The 13,060-nt window shown below is 46.4% G+C and overlaps 1 protein-coding gene across 5 annotated transcripts in view; it reads right to left on the reverse strand.

The window, feature by feature from the left end:
* LOC140732857 (glutathione hydrolase 1 proenzyme-like) overlaps positions 1-13,060 on the reverse strand; it is a 141,225-nt gene that overhangs the window by 92,612 nt on the left and 35,553 nt on the right. The window lies entirely within an intron of this gene.

Genomic DNA, 13,060 nt, shown 5'->3' on the forward strand with positions numbered 1-13,060 from the left:
GATTCCCCAATGGTCAATAGACAATAGTTACAGGAGTAGGCCGTTCGGCCCTTCGAGCCAGCACCGCCATTCACTGTGATCATGGCTGATCATCCACAATCAGTACCCCGTTCCTGCCTTCTCCCCATATCCCTTGACTCCGCTATCTTTAAGAGCTCTATCTAACTCTTTCTTGAAAGCATCCAGAGAATTGGCCTCCACTGCCTTCTGAGGCAGAGCATTCCACAGATCCACAACTCTCGGGGTGAAAAAGTTTTTTCTCAACTCCGTTCTAAATGACCTACCCCTTATTATTAAACTGTGGCCTCTGGTTCTGGACTCACCCAACATCGGCAACATGTTTCCTGTCTCTAGTGTGTCCAATCCCTTAATAATCTTATGTTTCCATCAGATCCCCTCTCATCCTTCTAAATTCCAGTGTATACAAGCCCAGTGGCTCCAATCTTTCAACATATGACAGTCCCGCCATCCTGGGAATTAACCTCATGAACCTACGCGGCACTCCCTCAATAGCAAGAATACCCTTCCTCAAATTTGGAGACCAAAACTGAACACAATACTTCAGGTGTGGTCTCACCAGGGCCCTGTACAACTGCAGAAGGACCTCTTTGCTCCTATACTCAACTCCCCTTGTTATGAAGGCCAACATTCTTTCTTCACCTCCTGCTGTACCTATATGTTTGCTTTCAGTGACTGATGAACAAGGACACCTAGATCTTGTTGTACTTCCCCTTTTCCTAACTTGACACCATTCAGATAGTAAACTACCTTCCTGTTCTTGCCACCAAAGTGGATAACAATAGACAATAGGTGGAGAAGTAGACTATTCGGCCCTTCGAGCCTACACCACCATTTTGAGATCATGGCTGATCAACTACTATCAATACCCGGTTCCTGCCTTGTCCCCATATCCCTTGATTCCCCTATCCATAAGATACCTATCTAGCTCTTTCTTGAAAGCATCCAGAGAATTGGCCTCCACTACCTTCCGAAGCAGTGCATTTCAGACCCCCACAACTCTCTGGGAGAAGAAGTTTTTCCTTAACTCTGTCCTAAATGACCTACCCCTTATTCTCAAACCATGTCCTGGACTCTCCCAGCATCTGGAACATATTTCCTGCCTCTGTCTTGTCCAATCCCTTAATAATCTTATATGTTTCAATCAGATCCCCTCTCAATCTCCTTAATTTCAGCGTGTACAAGCCCAGTCTCTCTAACCTCACTGCGTAAGACAGTCCAGACATCCCAGGAATTAACCTCGTGAATCTACGCTGCACTTCCTCTACAGCCAGGATGTCCTTCCTTAACCCTGGAGACCAAAACTGTACACAATACTCCAGGTGTGGTCTCACCAGGGCTCTGTACAAATGCAAGAGGATTTCCTTGCTCTTGTACTCAATTCCCTTTGTAATAAAGGCCAACATTCCATTAACCTTCTTCACTGCCTGCTGCACTTGCTCATTCACCTACAGTGACTGATGAACAAGGACTCCTAGATCTCTTTGTATTTCTCTCTTACCTAACTCTACACCGTTCAGATAATAATCTGCCTTCCTGTTCTTACTCCCAAAGTGGATAACATCACACTTATTCACATTAAATGTCATCTGTCAAGTATCTGCCCACTCACCCAGCCTATCCAAGTCACCCTGAATTCTCCTAACATCCTCATCACATGTCACACTGCCACCCAGCTTAGTATCATCAGCAAATTTGCTGATGTTATTTTCAATGCCTTCATCCAAATCGTTGACGTAAATTGTAAACAGTTGTGGTCCCAATACCGAGCCCTGTGGCACCCCACTAGTCACCACCTGCCATTCCGAGAAACACCCATTCACCGCTACCCTTTGCTTTCTATCTGCCAACCAGTTTTCTATCCATGTCAATGTCTTCCCCCCGATGCCCTGAGCTTTGATTTTACCCACCAATCTCCTATGTGGGACCTTATCAAATGCCTTCTGAAAATCAAGGTACACTACATCCACTGGATCTTCCCCATCTAACTTCCTGGTTACATCCTCGAAAAACTCCAACAGATTAGTCAAGCATGATTTACCCTTGATAAATCCATGCTGGCTCGGCCCAATCCTATCATTGCTATCTAGATATGCCACTATTTCATCCTTAATAATGGACTCTAGCATCTTCCCCACCACCGATGTCAGGCTGACAGGTCGATAGTTCTCTGTTTTCTCCCTCCCTCCTTTCTTAAAAAGTGGGATAACATTAGCCATTCTCCAATCCTCAGGAACTGATCCTGAATCTAAGGAACATTGGAAAATGATTACCAATGCATCCGCAATTTCCAGGGCCACTTCCTTTAGTACCCTAGGATGCAGACCATCTGGACCTGGGGATTTGTCAGCCTTCAGTCCCATCAGTCTTCTCATCACCGTTTCCTTTCTAATGTCAATCTGTTTCATTTCCTCTGTTACCCTATGTCCTTGGCCCATCCATACATCTGGGAGATTGCTTGTGTCTTCCTTAGTGAAAACAGATCTAATGTACTCATGAAATTCTTCTGCCATTTCTCTGTTTCCCATAACAATTTCACCCAATTCATTCTTCAAGGGCCCAACATTGTTCTTAACTATCTTCTTTCTCTTCACATACCTAAAAAAGCTTTTGCTATCTTCCTTTATATTCCTGGCTAGCTTGCGTTCGTACCTCATTTTTTCTCCCCATATTGTCTTTTTAGTTAAGTTCTGTTGTTCCTTAAAAACTTCCCAATCATCTGTCCTCCCACTCACCTTAGCTCTGTCATACTTCCTTTTTTTTAATGCTATGCAATCTCTGACTTCCTTTGTCAACCACTGTGGCTCCTTTCCCCCCTTTGAATCCTTCCTTCTCTGGGGGATGAACTGATTTTGCACCTTGTGCATTCATCTGCCCACTAACCCAACCTGCATTCTCCTAACATCCTCCTCATATTTCACACTGCCACCTAGCTCTGTGTCATCTGCAAATTTGCTGATGTTACTTTTAATCCCTTCATCTAAATCATTAATGTATATTGTAAATAGCTGCAGTCCCAGCACCGAGCCTTGCGGTACCCCACTAGTCACTGCCTGCCATTCTGAAAAGGACCCATTAATCCCTACTCTTTGTTTCCTGTCTGCGAACTAATTTTCTATCCATGTCAGTACCCTACCCCCAATACCACGTGCTCTAATTTTGCCCACTAATCTCCTATATGGGACTTTATCAAAGGCTTTCTGAAAGTCCTATGTGGGACCTTATCAAAGGCTTTCTGAAAGTGAACACTGGTCCGTGAACAGCATCTCATTATTCCTTTTTTCACACTATTTATTTATTTTGTCATGTAAAGTAATTTCACTGTACTGCTGCCAGTTAACAGGTTTCACGTCAACTAAGTCAGTGGTAGATGACTGCATTATTTTCTATAAGCCATGCCCGATCACTCAGCCTGTCCATATCCCCCATGCATTAACCCTGAGCCTAACCCTAACGCACGGCAACTCTGGCAGGGTCTGCAAGACATTATGCCTTATGAGGATAGGTTGAGTGAACTCGGCCTTTTCTCTTTGGAGTGAAGGAGGATAAGAGGTGACCTGATAGAGGTGTACAAGATGATGAGAGGTATTGATCATGTGGATAGTCAGAGGCTTTTTCCCGGGGCTGAAATGGTTGCCACAAGAGAACACAGGTTTAAGGTGCTGGGGAGTAGGTATAGAAGAGATGTCAGAGGTAAGTTTTTTTACTCAGAGAGTGGTGAGTGCATGGAATGGGCTGCTGGCAACAGTGGTGGAGGCGAATACAATAGGGTCTTTTATGAGGCTTTTAGATAGGTACATGGAGCTTAGTAAAATAGAGGGCTATGGGTAAGCCTAGTAATTTCTAAGGTAGTGACATGTTTGGCACAAATTTGTGGGTCGAAGGGCCTGTATTGTGCTGTAGGTTTTCTATGTTTCTTTGTTTCTATTACTTCCTACAAAGCGAAACTTTGGCAGCGATGCTTCACTACCAGGTGAACTCAACGCCTCCTAAGCATGCTTTGAAAGGGAGAATATAACTACAGCTGTGAAGATCCCTGCTGCACCTGAGGTCCCTGTGATCTGTGTCTCAGAGGCTGATGTTAGGCTGTCTTTAAAGAGAGTGAACCCTCACAAGGCAGAAGGTCCCAATGGAGTATCTGGTAAGGCTCAGAAAACCTGTGCCAACCAACTAGTGGGAGTATTCAAGGATATTTTCAACCTCTCACTGCTACGGGCAGAAGTTCCCACTTGCTTCAAAAAGGCAACAATTATACCAGCGCCTAAGAAGAATAATGTGGTCTGCCTTAATGACTATCACCCAGTAGCACTCACATCGACAGTGATGAAATGCTTTGAGAGGTTGGTCATGATGAGACTGAACTCCTGCCTCAGCAAGGACTTGGACCCCCTGAAATTTGCCCGTCACCACAATAGGTCAATGGCAGATGTAATCTCAATGGCTCTTCACATGGTTTTAGACCACCCGGACAAAACAAACACCTACACCAGGATGCTGTTCATTGACTATAGCTCAGCATTTAATACCATCATTCCCACAATCCTGACTGAGAAGTTGCAGTACCTGGGCCTCTGTACCTCCCTCTGTAACTGGATCCTTGACTTCCTAACTGGAAGACCACAATCTGTGCGGATTGATGATAACACATCTTCCTCGGTGACGATCAACACTGGTGCCCTCAGGGGAGTGAGCTTATCCCACTGCTCTACTCTCTATATACCCCTGACTGTGTGGCTAGGCATAGCTCAAATACCATCTGTAAATTTGCTGACGATACAACCATTGTTGGTAGAATCTCAGGTGGTGACGAGAGGGCATACAGGAGTGAGATATGCCAACTAGTGGAATGGTGCCACAGCAACAACCTGGCACTCAACGTCAGTAAGAAAAGAGCTGTTTGTGGACGTCAGGAAGGGTAAGATGAAGAAATTGCCTCCTTCTACCTTAGGTCACGAACTTATGAATCACCCCTCGTATCATGACCAGTAAACCTATAAGGAAGGACAGGCAGGTGCTTGCAAAATAGACAAGACAGATTGGTCCAATGTGTGTATTTTAATGCTAGGAATATTACGGGTCAGGGAGATGAGCTTAGTCTCTTTGCAACTACACATCATTTAAATAAAAACGCACATGTGGGAAGTAGCGTTAATTGGTATATTCACATCACAGTGAAAGAGAGAGACAGGTCAATACACAGGCACAGATAACAATCCATAAGTAGTGCTAAGGAAAGGCATTTCTCTAAGAGAAATAATCCATACATTACACTTTGTCCTCCTTTAGATAAATGCAACATAAAACTGCATATGTACAAAACATTCAATTTCCCTTTCATACACCCACATTCCAAACAAACGTGCTTTCACAATAACGGTCCATATCTAACTTCACAGTTCTAAAGGTTCATTCTTTTGGGTGGTGCTCTGTTTCTTTCAGGATAGTGTCTCTGCCCTGTGGAGTGGCATCATGTTTGGTAAGTGTCTCGTCAGCGATAACGTTCTCATCCTCATAGCACCCCTGGCCTGTGGAGTGGCATCACGTTTGGCAAGTGTCTTGTCAGTGATAACGTTCTCATCCTCATAGCACCCCTGGCCTGTGGAGTGGCATCACGTTTGGCAAGTGTCTCATCAGCGATAACGTTCTCATCCTCATAGCACCCCTGGCCTGTGGAGTGGCATCACGTTTGGCAAGTGTCTCGTCAGCGATAACGTTCTCATCCTCATAGCACCCCTGGCCTGTGGAGTGGCATCACGTTTGGCAAGTGTCTCGTCAGCGATAACGTTCTCATCCTCATAGCACCCCTGCCCTGTGGAGTGGCATCACGTTTGGCAAGTGTCTCGTCAGCGATAACGTTCTCATCCTCATAGCACCCCTGCCCTGTGGAGTGGCATCACGTTTGGCAAGTGTCTTGTCAGCGATAACGTTCTCATCCTCATAGCACCCCTGGCCTGTGGAGTGGCATCACGTTTGGCAAGTGTCTTGTCAGCGATAACGTTCTCATCCTCATAGCACCCCTGGCCTGTGGAGTGGCATCACGTTTGGCAAGTGTCTCGTCAGCGATAACGTTCTCATCCTCATAGCACCCCTGGCCTGTGGAGTGGCATCACGTTTGGCAAGTGTCTCGTCAGCGATAACGTTCTCATCCTCATAGCACCCCTGGCCTGTGGAGTGGCATCACGTTTGGCAAGTGTCTCGTCAGCGATAACGTTCTCATCCTCATAGCACCCCTGGCCTGTGGAGTGGCATCACGTTTGGCAAGTGTCTCGTCAGCGATAACGTTCTCATCCTCATAGCACCCCTGGCCTGTGGAGTGGCATCACGTTTGGCAAGTGTCTCGTCAGCGATAACGTTCTCATCCTCATAGCACCCCTGCCCTGTGGAGTGGCATCACGTTTGGCAAGTGTCTCGTCAGTGATAACGTTCTCATCCTCATAGCACCCCTGGCCTGTGGAGTGGCATCACGTTTGGCAAGTGTCTCGTCAGCGATAACGTTCTCATCCTCATAGCACCCCTGCCCTGTGGAGTGGCATCACGTTTGGCAAGTGTCTTGTCAGCGATAACGTTCTCATCCTCATAGCACCCCTGGCCTGTGGAGTGGCATCACGTTTGGCAAGTGTCTCGTCAGCGATAACGTTCTCATCCTCATAGCACCCCTGGCCTGTGGAGTGGCATCACGTTTGGCAAGTGTCTCGTCAGTGATAACGTTCTCATCCTCATAGCACCCCTGGCCTGTGGAGTGGCATCACGTTTGGCAAGTGTCTCGTCAGCGATAACGTTCTCATCCTCATAGCACCCCTGGCCTGTGGAGTGGCATCACGTTTGGTCGGTGTCTTGTCAGCGATAACGTTCTCATCCTCATAGCACCCCTGCCCTGTGGAGTGGCATCACGTTTGGTCGGTGTCTTGTCAGTGATAACGTTCTCATCCTCATAGCACCCCTGGCCTGTGGAGTGGCATCACGTTTGGCAAGTGTCTCGTCAGCGATAACGTTCTCATCCTCATAGCACCCCTGGCCTGTGGAGTGGCATCACGTTTGGCAAGTGTCTTGTCAGCGATAACGTTCTCATCCTCATAGCACCCCTGGCCTGTGGAGTGGCATCACGTTTGGCAAGTGTCTTGTCAGCGATAACGTTCTCATCCTCATAGCACCCCTGGCCTGTGGAGTGGCATCACGTTTGGTAAGTGTCTTGTCAGCGATAACGTTCTCATCCTCATAGCACCCCTGCCCTGTGGAGTGGCATCACCTTTGGCAAGTGTCTTGTCAGCGATAACGTTCTCATCCTCATAGCACCCCTGCCCTGTGGAGTGGCATCACCTTTGGCAAGTGTCTTGTCAGCGATAACGTTCTCATCCTCATAGCACCCCTGGCCTGTGGAGTGGCATCACGTTTGGCAAGTGTCTCGTCAGCGATAACGTTCTCATCCTCATAGCACCCCTGGCCTGTGGAGTGGCATCACGTTTGGCAAGTGTCTTGTCAGCGATAACGTTCTCATCCTCATAGCACCCCGGCCTGTGGAGTGGCATCACGTTTGGCAAGTGTCTCGTCAGCGATAACGTTCTCATCCTCATAGCACCCCTGGCCTGTGGAGTGGCATCACGTTTGGTCGGTGTCTCGTCCTAAGACAGCGTTCTCAGTTGCCTGTATCACATCTGTTAGTGACATGATCATCACTGAGAGGCAAGTCCGGTGTCTGTAATGTGTCTGGTTTGTTGGATACAATCGACTCGGGTGTGTTCTGTGTTTGAGTATCCAGTATCTGGTCCACATGACATCTCCATGTCTGATCTAGAACATCCACTGAGTACATCAGTGGTCCACTTCTTGTCGCTATCCTACCAGATGTCCACCTGTCTTCTCGGTAATCAGGCACAAGGACTTCCTGTCCAACCTCAATGCCCCTTGCTACATCATTTAGCGACTGGCTGAACCGTTCATTCTGCACTTCCCTCTGTAGATCTGGTTTCAGGAGGTCTACACGAGATCCCAGATTCCTGCTCATGAAGAGCATTGAGCTGACTTGAAATGTCTGATGCCTTTTTTTTTCATGAGCAGTCAGAATTTGTCTGATGTGTATTGTGCTCTGCTATCACTATTTGTTCTGATAAGCCATTTCAAGTGAAGGAAGTCCCCAGAATGGAGACAGTCTTTGCTGAGGTGGTTGACTTCATTGGTATAACCTCTGGCCACATCGAATGAACATCCACAGTAATCAGGAACATGGAGTCCATGAATGGCCCAGCAAAGTCAATATGTAATTTTTGCCATGGTGATGACAGCCACTCCCATGGGTGTAACAGTGCCGGTGAGGGTGCATTTTGATCTTTTTAGCACCCCAAATAGCTTTTGGCCAAGTTTTCAATGTTTATCTATCCCCGGCCACCACACGTAGTTCCAGACGAGACTCTTCATTTGACACTACCCAGGTGTCCTTCACGCAGATTTTCTGTCACCCTGGCGTGCAGTTTAGAGGGAACCACAACACGAGATCCACACGTCAGCTTTCTTTGACATACCAACAGTTGGTCCAGTCTCAGTGAGAACTCTGGAAACCATGAGCTGGCCACCCTTTCATGACGATTTCATTGACTTTTGACAATGTCGAGTCATTCTTGTTTCCCTTTGCATTTCAGAATTTGTTACCGGCAGCTGGTCCACCAGTGCGGTGGGGAACACTGTTGCTGGGTCACACACAGTATGAAGACTTCTCTTCTCTTGCCAGTAGTGGAAGAGGCGACAAGCCATCAGCATTGCTGCGTTGTTTGGTAGCCTTGAACACCATGGGATAGGAGTGGGTTCCTCGGAAAAGTGCCCAACGTTGTAACTGGGTAGCAGACATCTCTGGAATTTCCTTCCTGGGATTGAATATGGACACAAGGGGCTGGGGATCTGTCACTACTGTAAACTTTTATCTGTAGAAGTAGAGATGGAACTTCTTTATTCCCCAGACTAGACTAAGGGCCTCTTGATTCAGCGATCTTGAAGCAAACACAATCGGCATTCAGATCCATCTTTCATAATTTGTGACAAAACAGCTCCAATGCCATAAGGGGAGGCATGGCACGGCAGTGATGGGTCATAATGGGTGAGCAGTTCATCCGATGTTATTACTACAAGGCCCAAGTGTGACCTGATACATTTTCCAGTTTGACTGCCTGTGGCACTGCTTCAATCTTCTCTTGTGTCTTATGTCAACCATGCTTGTCAGTGACATGTCCACAATATCAGATTTAATTCTTGAAAACTCACATCTGTCTCTCTCTGTGCACAGACCATACACGCTCAGCCTGGTAAGCATTTTACCAAGGATCTGGAGGTGCTCTTCATCATTCTTGCCATTCACGCTGATGTCATCAAGGTAACATTGTACTCCCTGGATATCTTGGAGCACTTTGCAAATTGCTGTAGCTGATACGACACCAAAGACCGGATGATTATACTGGAACAGTCCCTTGTGAGTGTGGATCATGAGGGATTTCCTGCTTGACCACTCAGTCTGCATTTGCAGATAGGCTTGTGACAAATCAATCTTTGAAAACTTCTCCCCGCCTGCCGAAGATGCCAAACTGTCTTCTGTTCACGGCAGGGGACACTGCACAGTTCACAGCACGGGGTTGATGCTCACCTTGAGATCCCCACATATGCAAACGGATCCAGCCTTCCCTTTCTTGATCACCGGGACAATGGCCGTGGCTCAGCCACTCCACTCAGCCTTGGAGAGAATTTCAGATGCCTGCAAGCTCTTCAGTTTGGCATCCACTTCAGAACGTAGTGCGTAAGGCGCTGGACAGATTTTATTGAATCTTCATCCACTTCAGAACGTAGTGCGTAAGGCGCTGGACAGATTTTATTGAATCTTCATCCACTTCAGAACGTAGTGCGTAAGGCGCTGGACAGATTTTATTGAATCTTCATCCACTTCAGAACGTAGTGCGTAAGGCGCTGGACAGATTTTATTGAATCTTCATCCACTTCAGAACGTAGTGCGTAAGGCGCTGGACAGATTTTATTGAATCTTCATCCACTTCAGAACGTAGTGCGTAAGGCGCTGGACAGATTTTATTGAATCTTCATCCACTTCAGAACGTAGTGCGTAAGGCGCTGGACAGATTTTATTGAATCTTCATCCACTTCAGAACGTAGTGCGTAAGGCGCTGGACAGATTTTATTGAATCTTCATCCACTTCAGAACGTAGTGCGTAAGGCGCTGGACAGATTTTATTGAATCTTCATCCACTTCAGAACGTAGTGCGTAAGGCGCTGGACAGATTTTATTGAATCTTCATCCACTTCAGAACGTAGTGCGTAAGGCGCTGGACAGATTTTATTGAATCTTCATCCACTTCAGAACGTAGTGCGTAAGGCGCTGGACAGATTTTATTGAATCTTCATCCACTTCAGAACGTAGTGCGTAAGGCGCTGGACAGATTTTATGGAATCTTGATGTTGCTGCTTCACTCAGTTCAATTCCGGCCTTCGAGCCTTTCAGTTCACCAACACCCTTCTCAAACACCTTCTCATTAGCACTAAGCATCTGTGACAGTCTCTGCTTAGTGCTGCTTCTACACAAACTCACCCAAAAGTTAACAAAACCCCAAATTGCTGCCAACAGAAATCAAGCCCATTATCCGGTTTCCTCCATTACAACACTGTAAGTAGCATGCCTGATGAGAGACAGAAACGTAGCAAAAGCCTCTCATTTGGATACGACAGAAGTCTGTGTTTTCCACAATAATTACATTTTATTCACAACAGGAACTACACAATTCCCACCAAAATATCACGCTCCTTTTTCAGATTTTTTTTTTGTCTTTGTAAAATACAAATGCCTACTGCTCACCATTTAAAATCCATCTAAAGTGAACAGTAAATCTTAAGGATTGAATTCTTCCAGATTTCAATTGAAACAATATTGTAAAGCAAAAATATTGGACAAGATTTTTAGTTTCTTAATATGTTGAAACTTAACATCCAAACTTTTAAATCTCACAAGGGAGGGTTTGAATATTTTAATCAGATTAAATAAAATTCTTGAGCTTGCTCATGTGTCTCTGCTTAATTTACAAGCAGAAGATTGAAAAGAGTTAAAAACTGGCAACTCCTTTATAACGCATCATTCATTAATTCCTTCAAAGGTGCAAACATGCGAAAGCCTATAAACTCAAGTTGTGCACTGTACTTTCTCTCCAGTGAAAGGCACAAATCTTCTCTATCCTTGTTTTCCAAAGCCCATTTCTCCAAGAATAAGAGAAACTGTTCTCTATTAAAGGGCCCTGTTGGGGATTTAACATCTGGTCCATCTGACGATAGTTTACAAGCAGGAGTGCATGCTCTGGATCCAATTCCTCATTTCATATGTTCAGAACGGAGCTGGATAGGTTTGCGATTAATCAGGGCATCAAATGCTACTGGGAGAAAGCAGGAGAGTGCGATGAGAGGGTAATAAATCAACCATGTTGAAACCCTAAGGCAGACTCGATGGGCCTAAAGCACTAAATCTGCTCCTATGTCTTATAGAGGTCAGGGCTCAGTCTTGCTGCTTTTTTAAGTTTCGAGGTTGGTTTAGGGGATGAAGAAGGGAATTAAAGTTAGGGTTTACAGAGAAGAATGGGGGGAGTTAGAAGTCAGATTATGAAGGCCTGGAGGCCTGCCCTGGAGTAGGACAATCCATAGCTGTGGGAGGGTGGGTGAGAGGAAAGCGGCTGGTTTTGCTGTTGTTGTTTTGTTGTCTGTTGTGTTCCATGTTGATCTGCCGAGCACTGTGAGTATGCTATGTAGGCACGGGAATGTGTGGCAATATCGGGCTGCCACCAGCACATCCCTCAGTGTGTTGACTATACAGTTCACTATACTTCGATGTACTGTACAAGTGAGAGATAAATCTGATCTGCTGACTTCTCACAATGAAAATACAAACTTCCTTTTCTAATCAGCACAGCCCAACCCTCGCTGTCCTACGAGCATTCTCCTCCGGTTAGTTCTGCTCCTTCATCAATCTTCCTTATTCTCAGTTCACTGCTTCCTGAACTCCCCCCGCCCCCAAGACAACAGTTCCTCTCCATCTACATCTCCTGACCCCCCATGACAACAGTTCCTCTCCATCTACACCTCCTGACCCCCCCAATGGCCACAGATACCCTAATTCTACACCTCCTGACCCCCCAATGACAACATTTCCTCTCCACCTACACCACCTGGCACCCCCAATGACAACAGATCCTCTCCATCTACACCTCCTGACCCTCCCATTGCTAACAGTTCCTCTCCATCTACACCTGCAGACCCCATAATGACAACAGTTGTACTCCATTTCCACATCCTGACCGCCAATGAAAACAGATCCTCTTGATCTACACCTCCTGACCCTCCCAACGACAACAGTTCCTCTCCATGTACACCTTCTGACTACCCAATGACAATAGTTCCCCTCATTCTACACATCCTGACCTCCCAATGACAACAGTTCCTCTCAACCTACACCTTCTGACCACACAATGACAACAGTTCCACTCAACCAACATCTCCTGAGACCCCAATGACAAGTTCCTCTCGATCTACACCTCCTGACACCCCCAATGACAACAGTTCCTCTCCATCTACATCTCCTGACCCCCCCAACGACAACAGTTCCTCTCCATCTACACCTCCTGACCCCCCCAATGACAACAGTTCCTCTCCATCTACACCTCCTGACCGCCCAATGACAACAGTTCCTCTCCATCTACACCTCCTGACCGCCCAATGACAACAGTTCCTCTACATCTACACCTCCTGACAACCCCAATAACAGTTCCACTCCATCTACACCTCCTGAACAACCCAAATGACAACAGTCCCTCTGTATATACACCTTCTAACACCAATGACAACAGTTCATATCCATCTGCACCAGACACCCCCAATGACAACAGTTCATCGCCATCTACACCTCCTGACCCACTCCACCAATGGCACAGTTCCTCTCCATCCACAGCTCCTGACACCGCCAATGAAAACAGTTCCTCTCCATCCACACCTCCTGACCACCCCAATGACAACAGTT

Source organism: Hemitrygon akajei, chromosome 9, assembly GCF_048418815.1.
Source record: "Hemitrygon akajei chromosome 9, sHemAka1.3, whole genome shotgun sequence".
Taxonomy (NCBI): Eukaryota; Metazoa; Chordata; class Chondrichthyes; order Myliobatiformes; family Dasyatidae; genus Hemitrygon; species Hemitrygon akajei.